Below are 13080 nucleotides of genomic sequence, written 5' to 3'. Positions count from 1 at the left end.
CCCCACAAAATCGCATTTCCTCCTATCTAATTCGATAATATTCATCTCCTACCAGGTTATATCCCTGTTACTAAAATGGTATCATCTTGGCTTTCAAGTTTCCTCAAGATTCTGTTATTTATATAGGTTGTGGCTAAGATGCACAGGTACTGTAAATAGCTTTTTACAATGGAGTCTTCCTAGTACTTCAAGAAAAGAAAGAAAATAACCCAAATCTATAAAATCAGTGGTGATAATTTAAAAACCACTTTAACAGATGTGTTTAAAAATATAACAGCACATTATTTTTTATTGTAATACATTATACCTTCAGTTATCTAGAGAACATATGACTTTTAAAAGGTTTTCCTGTACAATAGTTTGGAAGTTCACATGTTTACCAGTAATTGTAATGTAATTGAAATTCCAAAGAAGTGTCTTCAGCTACAGTGCTGAAATAATTCAAATTTCTGTTTCTTGTGTAACAAAAATTGAACCAAAGATTACCATTTCAATGGCATTTATTTGAGGTATTAAGGTGAGTTCAGGTATTCATTCTGCAGTGTGTCTCTTTGCAATGACTGGGAGAGATTTACTGAGTGATATATGTGGGCAACTGCCAGTTCACCAGGATTGAATGTACACATTTCCAGAATGAAGTGTTCATTGAGAACAATAGCAGAACACCCATAGGGAGCAAGGGAATTTGCTCTGAGCCAAGTATGGACACAGTAAGAATGATAGAATGAATTGATTTTGTCTATTAACTTTATATCCATCAATCCATTCATTATCCATTGACATTTATCAACTATGCTAAGAATGATCATATAGGGGTTACTTTGTTTACATTATGTGGTAAGAGGTACTCAAAAAAAGAAGCATTAAAGAGAATTACGAGATTGGGAATAAAAAAGACCACCAAACACTGTCCAGAGAGAGCAGAGGTATGAAATAGAAGTAGAAACAAGAAAGGGTCCAGTTTGGACATTTGTATTCTAATGGTTCTCAAAGTGTGAGTCCAAGAATGGCATTTTTGGCATCACTTGAGGGCCTGTGGGAAATGCAAATTCTCAGACCTTATTCCAGATTCATTCATTAGGAAATGTTGGAGATGGGACCAGCCAGTCAGTGGGATTTTAACAAGCCTGCCAAGTAAGTAATGGCATATGCTAATTTTGAGAATTCTTCTACACAATGATTAAGACTTTGGATTTCTTTCTGAAAGCCATGTATACCATTGAGGTGTTTTAAAGTAGATGACTTGGGAAGAGGACTATTGAATACATTTGTGAGACAGTCAATATCTATACATTTGTAGACATTGTTTGGACTTTAATAAGCTACCAAGTATTATGATGCTTAAAAATGTTTTTATAATGGGTGACAGGAAATGGTATGTCTTCTGGAGACCTTGAAAGGGAGATATCTAAGATGTATTCAAACCATTTCAGAGAAATCAGAGAAATTCATAGGCACCCAGCAGAGATAGGAACCAACTGGATTGAATGATATTTTCTATCAAGAACTGATGGGGTTTGAGTCATAGTCCCTTAGATCTCCTGAAAACTGAAGTATATATTGAAGCCTAGGAAAGCATGTATTACATATCCAGGGCAGGACAAGATCCTGAAGGGACAACTCTATTTTCAAATTTATAATTTAATATTATTGTAAAGTTTGAACATTATTAATTCTTTTATATTTATTTAACAGACAGTTTAAAAGGCACTTTCTGGTAAATGGCATAGTGCAACCCTTAGTTCAGCTGTGAAAAGGACAAAGAACTATACTCATCAACATCTGAACTAATACAACAAACTTCATAGCAAGAATCCTAAGCAAAAGCTTTTCTTTTTATTTCCTGAGTCTTCCTCAGGTCCCAGTTTTCTAACCTTGTTGCAGTTTTCCTCATTAATATCTCGAAATCATTCTGCTAAGTAAAGGAAGACAGCCTCCATTTTCAACCCCACCTCCTTTTTCTCCTTACCCTCCCTGTTTAGTGCTTTCATCTGCCTTTCTTGCTAAAACATGCCCTGTTTATGTGGAAGTCCTGTTACTGGAAACAAAGGTCTTCCTTTAAAGTTGTTGCAGGAAATTTACAGTCACCAAAGGGCTGGTAAACCTGCAGTGTGTATTTACTTCTAACTATAATGGCTCTTTCTAAAATACAGAACATCAACAAATGGGCTACGGATATTAAAACCACATACAAATATTTTTTTTGTCCTGAGATGATAACCTCAGGTTTCACTCCCCTCCCATTTACTTGAAGTAATTACTGGCAACCTAATTAAATGATGGTGAAACTTCACCAGGTCCACTATATCCGTGAGACTGAATAGGTTTGTGAATGTTTCTGTTAACCACAAATCTGAAGCCTTTTAAGAAGCCACAGACCAACTCTCCTGCTACTGGAGCTATTCATACTATGAATGTTCTGAATTATGTGGCCCAGGCTCCCTGTGGGCACTAGAGTCCAGCACACATGGAGGGCTTTCTTCAGCTTTACAGACACCCTATTCAGGAGCACATGAACTAATTACAGTTGTGTACAGTTGCTTGGCCACATGGCCCACACTGTTTACATTCCCATATTTGGCCAATGGCCAAGTAAGAAAGGACTGCAGCAAGAAGTATCTAAATATTTGGAGCTCAGGATTCCCTGGAATCCTTTGCATTATTCAGGCTCTCAGCTACACAGTTATGTCCAGTTTTTTTTTTTTTTCATTGCCGTGGGTAATTTCATTACCTGTGACATCTTGCTCATCAAACAAGAGCCTAGCGATTTCAGTAAAAAGTAAGTAATATCATTTCTCTTTGAAAGAAGAATTTCAGAGCTTCTTGAAGTCCGGAGATGCAAGAAACAAGCCTTCTCTAAATCTGAAACACCATCAGCATTTCTTCCAAGGAAGACTGCTTTGAAGAGACTTGGGAACTTGAAATTGGTTTCAGGTTATTTAGGGGTTAGGGGAGTGCTACAGGATTTACACAAACACAAATGAGTGGTTTCCATCACATCTGATAACATCAAAGATTTCTCATCACTTTCTTTAATAGTGGCATCTCAAAGATGCAGGCTGTTTGAAGTTTGCAGTCATTTGTGTCTATAATAGGTTTCATTGTTGTTTGGGAATCAGAGTGCAAGGAATTTATTAGCTTGTTATATCAAGAACTCTTACAATGAGTATGAATGTGCACTTTGTAAGAGGAAGGTTCAAATGGATATGAAAATCCAGATAGAAGATCAACTCTCTGATTGCATCCTTGTGAGACTCTACATAAATAAAAATTGAAGCTTGTATATTACTATACTTTGATGATAAATACATGTGTAATTGATTTTCAAGCACCCATATTCCCATAGAAATATGATATTTAGTCCTGTCTAATGACTGTTTTAGAAGTTCACTAACGTCAGATATTTTGTTAAGTTGTATAATTGAAAAGACATGCCAAACATAACTCAGCCTGAAGATGTTAATTTATTACATGAAAGTTCTTCTTTATAAATTAATTCCTAAAAACTATATACCAACCCATTACAGTTATCCAAGAGATCTATGGATGGATCAACATACAACATAAATTAATAAATGTAATCCAACACATTAGTAGACTCAAGGGCAGAAACCGTATGATCTCATTAAATACAGAAAAGATCTTTGAAAAAATCCAACATCTTTTCATGACAAAAATCATGGACAGTCTAGGGATACACGGGGACATATATCAACATAATAAAGGTAATATACAAAAAGTCCATAGCCAACATTATGCTAAATGGAGAAACACTCAAAGCATTTTCACTAAAATCAGGAAGTGTAGAAGGGCATCCACTCTCTCCACTAATTATATTATTCAATATAATCATTTGAGGTTTTGACTATAGCAATAAGATAAGTAGATAAAGTGAACGCAAATAGAAAGGGAAGAAGTCAAAGCATCCTTAATTGCAGATGATCTATCTATATACATAAAATAACGTAAAGACTCTACCATAAAAATATAAGTGACAAATACATTCAGCAAAGCAGTAGGATACAAAATTAACACACAAAAATCAGTATCCTTCCTGTATACTAACAGTAAACATACTGAGAAAGAAATCATAGAAAAAATACCATCCATGATAGCCCCCACAAAATTAAAATTTCTTGAAATATTTCTAATCAAGGAAGTGGAGTATTTGTATAGTGAAAAATTTAAGACACTGAAGAAAGAAATTTGTGTGACTAACCAACCAATTTCTGATTGGTTTTAAGGTCCACTGCATGAGATTGAACCCATCCCTGACACTGCTCCTGTGGCCAAAAACCTGACAGTACATAGGCCAGGGGCCTATGGGCCTATTGTGCTAAAGAAACATAGCAACAAAATGACTGTTAAGGACACTCTGCTATAATCATAGATCAGTGTCTTGCTCAGCCATTATCAAAGAAGCTTCCTCCTGCAGTAAATGGAAACAAATATAGAACCATAGTTGGATAATGTGCAGAGAGTGAGAGACATTGGTGCACTAGGTCCTAAATAGGGTGTCTCCATCAATTCTCTCCTCTCACAGCTCAGAGAATCCTGTGGAAGAGGAGACAAAAATATTGTAAGAGCCAGAGGGGATGAAGAACACCATGGAAACGAGGCACATATGAAGTCACAGAGACTGAGGGAGCTGCAAATGTTCCTAATGTTTGTGGGTTGATAGCATTAATTTCATGAAAATATCTGTCTTACCAAAAACAACCTACAGGTTCAATAGAGTCCCCACTAACATTCCAAGATAATTCTTCACCAAAACGAAAAGAAATAATTTCAAAGTTCACATGGGACCACCAAAGACCCAGCCAAAACAATCCTAAATGATAATAATACTTTAGGAGTTATCAATATGAATGATTTCAAATTATATTACAACAGTATAACAGAAACCCCAGCATGCTGCTGACATAAAAACAAACACATCAATCAACTGAATAGAACTGAAGACCCAGATGAAATCCCAGAGCCCTATTTCCAGATGATTTTGACAAAGGAAAAAAAAACATGTTGGAGGAAAGCCAACATTCTAAAAAATGGTGCTGGTGAAATTGGATAGTTACATGTCAAAAGGATGAAATTAGATATTTGTCTCTCACCCTGTAAAAATCTCAGCTCCAAATGGGTAAAGGACCTCAACATAAGACATGACATCCTGAATCTGTTAGAGGAGAAAGAAGTATGTTTCAACTTAGAAGCACAATAAAGGAACATTTGACCAGGACACTAGTCACACCAGCATTTGGATCAACAATTGAAAAACAAAACTTTATGAGATTAAAAAGCTTCTGTACAGTGAAGGACATCATAATTCCAGTGAAGAAGCAGCCTTCACTGAGCCTGCAGAATCGGAAAAATCTTTGACTGCTATATATCTGAAAGACAGTTAGTGTCCAGGATATGCAAAATATACCCCCAAAAAACTGAACACCAAGAAAGTAAACAATCCAATTAAAAATTGTTTTATGAAATTAAACAGAGTTTACAAAAAAATGGATGAAGAATATTTTAAAGGGTTCAATATCCATATCCATCAGACAAATGAAAAGCTTGAGATTTCATATTATTCTTTTGTAGAATATTATTGTAATCAGACAAAGATGTGTTACATTTGTTTGTGTTTCAGAATATTACTTTAACTGTGTAAAAGTGTATGGCTTTTGTTTATGCTGCATTTGTTTAATTATGTAAAGATGTGTTACATTTGTTTCATTTTGCATGCCTGAGGCACATGGTTGGTCTAATAAAAAGTTGTATAGTCAATGGCTAGGCAGGAGAAAGAGAGTTGAGTCTGACAAGCATAGAGAATAAATAGGAGGAGAAATCTAGGAATGAAGGGAAGAATGAGAGAAGGAGGAGAGATCCAGGGACATGCCCGGGGCAAGAAGGCAGCCAGACACCAGACAGACAGGCAGAGAAGCAGTGAAAGTGAGATATACAGAAATAAGAAAGGTAATAAGCCTGATGCAAAAGATAGATAAAGAGAAACAGGTTAATTTAAGTTAAAAGAACTAGCCAGAAATGTCCCTAAGCTAGGCTGATCATTAAAAACTAATAATAAGTCTCTGTGTCATGATTTGGGAGCTGGTTGGTGGCCCCAAAGAAAAGGCTTGGTACATTACCCTAGTCAGAATGGCAAAAAAAAAAAAAAAAAAAAGGACAACAAATGTTAGCATGAATATGGGGAAAAACAGTTATTCAGTGTTGATGCTAGTGCAAGTTGGTGCATCCAATATGCAAATCAGTGTAGAATTGCCTTAAAAGGCTAGAAATAGATATAACACAGTATAATCCAGCTATAATTCTTTGCATATTTCCAATGGACTATTTATCCTACTAAAGAGACACTTTCTCATCCATGGTCACTGTTGCTTCATTTGCAATAGTCAGGAAATAGAAACAGCCTAGATAATTAGCCTATCAACTAATATATGGATAATAAATGTAGTATAATGGAATATTGTGCAGCTATAAAGAAAATTAAAGTTACATAATTCACAGGTGAATAGATAGAGCTAGAAATAATCATTCTGAGCAAAATAAACTGGATCTAGAAAGATAAACACTCTGAATACTAGACTTGAATCTTCAGATAAAAGTGTTTGAACTGCAGTAACCACAGAGGTTAGTAAATCATGTCCATGAGGGGACTTCAAGGGGATGGGAGGATAGAATGCAAGTGATATAAAGGTGCACAGTGAATAAAGAACAGAAAGAATTCAATGGGTTAGGGGATGAAAGGGCAATGTAGACAAGAAAGTATATGGAGAGACAACTAACAATATCTTTAAAAAGAATTTAAAATAGAGCTACCATATAACAGGGAGACAATTTGTCTCCCAAATACCATAGATTACCATACACAAAGCCAAGTTCTAGGTACAGGCTACTTCTTTTCTTTGCTTTTTTTTTTTTTTTTGAGTTTGTTGGCCAGTGGGGACCCCTAGATCTCTCCCCAAAACATAACAGGCCATTGCCATTGTCTTGCCTATCCTGCAGAATGTGATGATGGTACCTTATTGCTGAAGACACCAGACACTTGAGTCATAAAACACAAAAAAATCAAGCTTGTACCAACATGGAAGTGTCATCCCTACTAGCTATCTTTCATAATGCCAGAAGGTTCCATACATAGTACTAGGGAGGAAAATAAATCAATTGTCTCACCCACCTATGACCTCTACAAGCTACAACAACTTCTGGCCTGGCATTCATTTGTACAATAGTGGTACAAATGAATGTTATGGGAGTAACCAATCACATGCTGATTTGATTTAAAGACAACTCTATAAGTCAGAACTCATAACTGATACCACTAACTGGACCAATAACCTGTGGCTGTCTAGGTCATAGATCCTATGGGGGAACCTAGTACTATTGTTCTGCTAAATAAGCACAGTAATAAACCGTATTCTGTTATTATCTTTATAACCATAGACAAGTACATCACTTAACTCTCATCAGAGGTGATTCTTTTTAAGTATCTAGCTATTAACACAAAGACTCACAACTGGTCAATGTACAGAGAAAAAGAGACTGTGGTACATCTATATTACACCTTCTTATATCACCACTCAGGGATCACTGTAGAAGAGCATGTGCAAAGCGTGTAAGAGCTACAGGTAGTGGATATCTATAATGAAATAGCATTTCTTAGACATGGCAGGGCCACTTGATACATGAACACATAGAGGTTGCATGTACAAGACTTGCAACAGACCGGGACAGTAAAAATCCAAGCCTTGGTGGAAAATGTCTCATGAGGTCCCACCTCTACCTGAAGAGCTATTGACAGTTGACCTGTGCTAAGGGAGGAAGAGATAGTTTTGTTTTATTTTTAGGGACACAGTTCCCGAGAGCCGAAAAATATTCTATGAGGCTGTCCTATATCCACTCATATACAGGCAGCACTAAGTGGGAATCAGTGAGTTTTTTAAAAAAGAGCACATGAAGTTTTCAGGGACAGAAGATGCAGGGGGATATTGCAGGGGAAGGGAAAGGAGGGGAATTTGATTCAAACAAATTATATGCATACATTAAATCATCAAATAAAAATTACAAGTTAAGTTTACACACTGTCAGAAAACATTTTTCAAAATGTTCCATCTGTATCTGTGATACAGTCTGAGTGTTTCACTGAACCCCATCCTAAGCAAACAGACTTTGGGGTTATGCATGCCTGAGCTACAGTTCTCATTCCTCATAATGACTTTATCTTTCCTATGGTAAAAACAAGTTATGGGACATCATACCCCAAAGGCTTGCCAATTTAGCTTCCTTTACAATCCCTTTAATGGAAACAGAGCTGTAGAACTCTGCCAAATTTCATTCCAGGACATTCACAGTTAGGACACGAGCTGGTGAGAAACGCACAAAGTTGCAGGTAGTACTGCTCTGGAATGCATTACAACACTTTATTGAATTAGTGTGGTCTCCTTCTCAGGCTCTCATTCAGATCCTAATCCTATTAGTCTTCACTAATATGATCTGAAATATGAAACATGCCAGCTCTAAATATCTTAATGTAAATTAAATCACAAAACACCTTGTCATTCTTTAAAAGGATGTCACATGTTAAAAATTGATAGTTGTTCTAACAACCTCTACCTCTCTCTCTCTTCACTATAATAATGAAAACATGATAACTCAAAAGGCAGAACTTTACAATTAAGCTACCAGTTTATGTTAGACAAAGTTATCTGACAATCTTTAAACTACAACAAGGAAGGAGGACACTATAAAAACAATTAACTATGTTTGAGACTTTTTTTGTGAATTTTACTGTAACAGTCAATATATAAGGAGACTAATATAAATAAAATTATTCCATGCAATTGAGAATTGATGTACAGTGGTATGCTAGCTTGATTATGGCTGTAATTTTGTTAACATTACTTGTCTTTGAGATAAAGAGGAATTTAAGAAATGAACAGCTTAAAAAGACAGTCATGAAGAAACAGAAAATCTGAACATATCAATGATGAGTGATGAGATTGAATCAGTAACGAATTGTCTCCCACCAAAGAAAATGCAGGGAGTGTGGTTTCATTACTAAATTATGCCAAATATTCAAAGAATGAAGGCTAGTTCTTTTCTAAATCTTCCCAAACTTAAAGATGGATTCTTTTTTATTTCCTCTAACTGGCTAGCATTGTCCTTATATGAAAACTAGAAAAGGAAAGTATAAGCAAAAGAAAAGTCAATGACCCAGAAAAACAAAGAGGTGAAAATCCTCCAAATATCACTGAGCTGAAATCAAAAGCCTATTAAAAGGATTGCACATTATTATTAAGAGGTTTTTATTTCTCATATGGAAGAAAGGTTCAACATACACATATCAACTGGTATAGCATATCACAGTAATAAAATGATGGAAAAAAATTCTGATCATCTCAATTTGAAAAAGGCACTTTAAAAAGCTAATACCCATTCATGGTTTAAAATAATGGTCTCAACAAGTTAGACAGAGAATGACTATAATATATTGCAACATAATAAGGGCTGCATTTTTAAAAGATTTATTTAATAAATTGTATACTAATAAAGACTTTTTGTAGCAACCCATAACGGGTACAAATAAGGGCTATATCTGATCAACCCTCAAGCAGCATTATATTTACAGGAAGAATTGAAAGCATTTTCTCTAATTCCTGGAGCAAGACAGAGACACATATCCTTACCACTTTTATTTAACAGTACTTAATGTAAGTCTTTACCAAAATAATCAGACAAAAAATAAAGGACATCCAGAGAGGAAAGGAGGAACTTGTACTGCCACCTCTTGGATAATAACATTATCTTGCATATAGAAAATTTTAGATTCCACCAAACACCCCACCCCATGCCCCCAAAAAACAAAAGACAAAACCAAAAAATCTATTTCATTTAAACAACAAATCTATTAAAGTTGCAAGGTAGAAAAACAACACACACACACACACACACACACACACACACACATACAGACACACACACACACACACACACACACAAACACACAAAGAAAAAATTCAGTGTTATTCCTGTACATTAATACCAACTTAGAAAACTGAAGTAAACAAGCCCAATTATAATACCCATAGAACAAACAAACCAAAGAAATAATTTAATATGGAGATTAAAGAGCTTTACAGTAAAAGCTACAAAAGATTAATGAAAAAATTAATAAAAAATACAAATGAATAGTGAGACATCTTTTATTCATGGATTGGACAAATTAACATTGGTAAAGTACTCATACTCCTAAAAAAATCTACAGATTCAATATATTCTCCATCAAAATGGCAATGCTATCTTTCACTAAAATAACACCAGGATCATGGAATTTATATGGAACCAAAGAAGATACCCAGTGTAGTATTAATAAATAGCAAAAGATGAAGGCATTACATTACACAATCTCAAGTCTACCCTAAGTTTACAGTAATAAAAGCAGTGTGCTCCTGGAATGAACACAAACACATGTACCAAAAGGAAAAACAAAAGGGACAGAAGCAAATTACACCTTCCCAGTCAATTGGGTTTCAACAAAATGTCAAAAATACACAGTGGTGAATGAACAGTCTTCTTAAATTGAATTTCTACACAAAGAAAAATTAATAGACATTCATCTCTCATAATAGAAACCGTATCCATATATCATCTCAACATGAATTAAAGACTTAAAACTATGACTCAAACTGGTAGCACTGCAGAAAATGGACAGCACTGGCTTCAGCAATGTTATTGCTTAAAAACAAACAAACAAAAAACAAACAAACAAACAAAAAACACAGACACTTAAACAAGAAGACAAAATAGAGTACCAGGATTTCATCAAACAAAAAGTTTTGTAATAAGAGCTTAACATCCCAAATATAGAAGGAACACAACCGACAATCAAGAAAAAGTAATGTTGCAGTATATTTGTTTAATTATGCAAAGATGTGTTGCATTTGTTTAACTACGTAAAGATGTGTTGCATTTGTTTAACTATGTAAAGATGTGTTACATTTGTTCAATGATGTAAAGATGTATTTCTGGTTTAACTTGTCTGCCAAAGGCACCTGATTGGTCTAATAAAAAGCTGAATGGCCAATACAGAGTGAGGAAGTTTAGCTGGAACTTCCAGACAGGGAGAGTAAGTAGGAGGAGGAACTTAGGTTTGGGAGGGGAGAAAGAAAATGAAATGACAGGAAGATGCCTGGGGCCAATCAGTCAGACATGGGGAGGGAAGAAATAAGACATACAGAATGAAAGAAAAGTAAATAACCCCAAGGCAAAACACAGACGAATACAAACAGGTTAAATTAAGTTAAAAGAGCTGGTGAGACAAGCTTAAGCAAAGGCTGAGCATTTATGATTAGTAATAATGTCTGTGTCTTTATTTGGAAGCTGGTTGGTGGCTCAAAGAAAATGCCAACTACAAAGTAACTGGTTAAAAATGAGCAAAAGACTTAAACAGACATTTCTTGACAACCGACATAAAAGCACCAAGTATATGAAAAAAGATCCAAAAGCATAAATGATGTTAAACTAAAAGTATATTAAAATCAAGAGTTATCTCACATCAGGGTTAGAATGGCTATTGTTTACAAAGGACAAAGGTTAAGTGTTGACAAGGGTGTGCAGTAAAGGAAGCTCTTGCCATCATTGGTGGGACCCTAAATCATGACAGCCTTTATGAGAAACAGTGTGAATGTTTATCTAAAAATTAAAAGCAGAACTAGTATCAAAGCAATTCTCATGATATAATGAGATATAACTACAGGCATTTCTTTGAACATGTCCATGAGTGTACATACTGAAGGCATTAGCCAGAAGCTCTGCTGTTTAAAAGTCTGCAGTAGGGACTATGGGGAACGATAGCTAAAATTAAGGGCCATTTAGAGGACAGTATAAAAACCTAATACAGTAGATGCTGCCCAAAATATTTACATATATGAAGGTGATCTAACTGAAATTGACAAATAATGAAGGAGTCCAACCAGCCATCTCTTGTCACCAAATGAAGCCTCTAGTACCAGGATTGGATTACATCTGATTGGGTTATTGGCCAAAAGGGTCCCATGGGATTCCCCAAACAACTCAGGCTATTGCCATACCATAGGCTTCTCTCCATGAACTGACAGCAAGGCCCTGTTGCTGAAGGGAACACCTACACAACTGATTGAATATGTAGAAGTTGAGAAAGTGCCTACCTAGAGCCTTCACCCTTTTATACTAGTGTCTTTGGTACATGAAGGTTCTTTGCATGTTACCAAAAGAGAAAGGTGAACACCAACCCAGGCACACACCCTTTGATCTACAGTTGTGTCTTGTCTGCGCAATATGCTAGTGCCACGGTGGCACAAAGCTTGTGGGAGTAACCAACCAATATCTGATTTGATTTAAGGTCCACTCTATGAGATGGAACTCATACCCAACATTCCTTGGGTGACCAAGAACATGAGACTAAACATCCCAGAGATCTAGGGTAAAACAAAATACCACTATTCCAAAACCAAACCAAACCAAACCAAACCAAACCAAACCAAACCAAACCAAACCAAACCAAACCAAACCAAACAAAACAAAACAAAACAAAACAAAACAAATGTAGAAATAAAATGACTCCTAAGGACATGTATTCATAGACCAGTGCCATCATCAGAGAAGCTCCTGCAGCATATGGGAACAAATACAGAGACCCACAGCCAGAGAGAAGGAGAGATCTTGGAACACTTAGCCCTAAATAGATGTATCTGTCAATTCCTTCTTTTGGGGGCTCATGAAATCCCATGGAAGAGGAGGCAGAAAGAGTATAAGAGCCAGAGCAGATAGAAAACTCCAGGAAAGCAAGGCCTTCAAAACCAACACATTCAAAGCTTGTAGAAACTCACAGAGACCAAGGTTGCATATCCAGGACATGCATGGGTCTGCACCAGGTCCTTTGTGTATATATAGATTATGCTTTCCAGGTTAGTGTTTTTATGGGATTTCTGAGTGTATGATCATGTGTGTCCCTGTTTCTTGTATCTTTTCTTGGACTCTTTTTCTTCTGTTTGTTTCGTCCAATTCTGATGTGTTAGGCTTTGTTTTACCTTATCA

General features: G+C 35.8%; 1 protein-coding gene across 2 annotated transcripts in view; it reads right to left on the bottom strand.

Moving 5' to 3' along the window:
* The window catches only part of Unc5c (unc-5 netrin receptor C), a 369278-nt gene that overhangs the window by 124756 nt on the left and 231442 nt on the right, over positions 1–13080 (bottom strand). The gene's annotated exons all lie outside the window — the stretch shown is intronic.

Source organism: Peromyscus leucopus, chromosome 6 (genome assembly GCF_004664715.2).
Source record: "Peromyscus leucopus breed LL Stock chromosome 6, UCI_PerLeu_2.1, whole genome shotgun sequence".
In the NCBI taxonomy this organism is placed as follows: domain Eukaryota; kingdom Metazoa; phylum Chordata; class Mammalia; order Rodentia; family Cricetidae; genus Peromyscus; species Peromyscus leucopus.
Note: the sequence above shows the minus strand (reverse complement) of the source record. Positions and strands in the feature narration are given on the sequence as shown.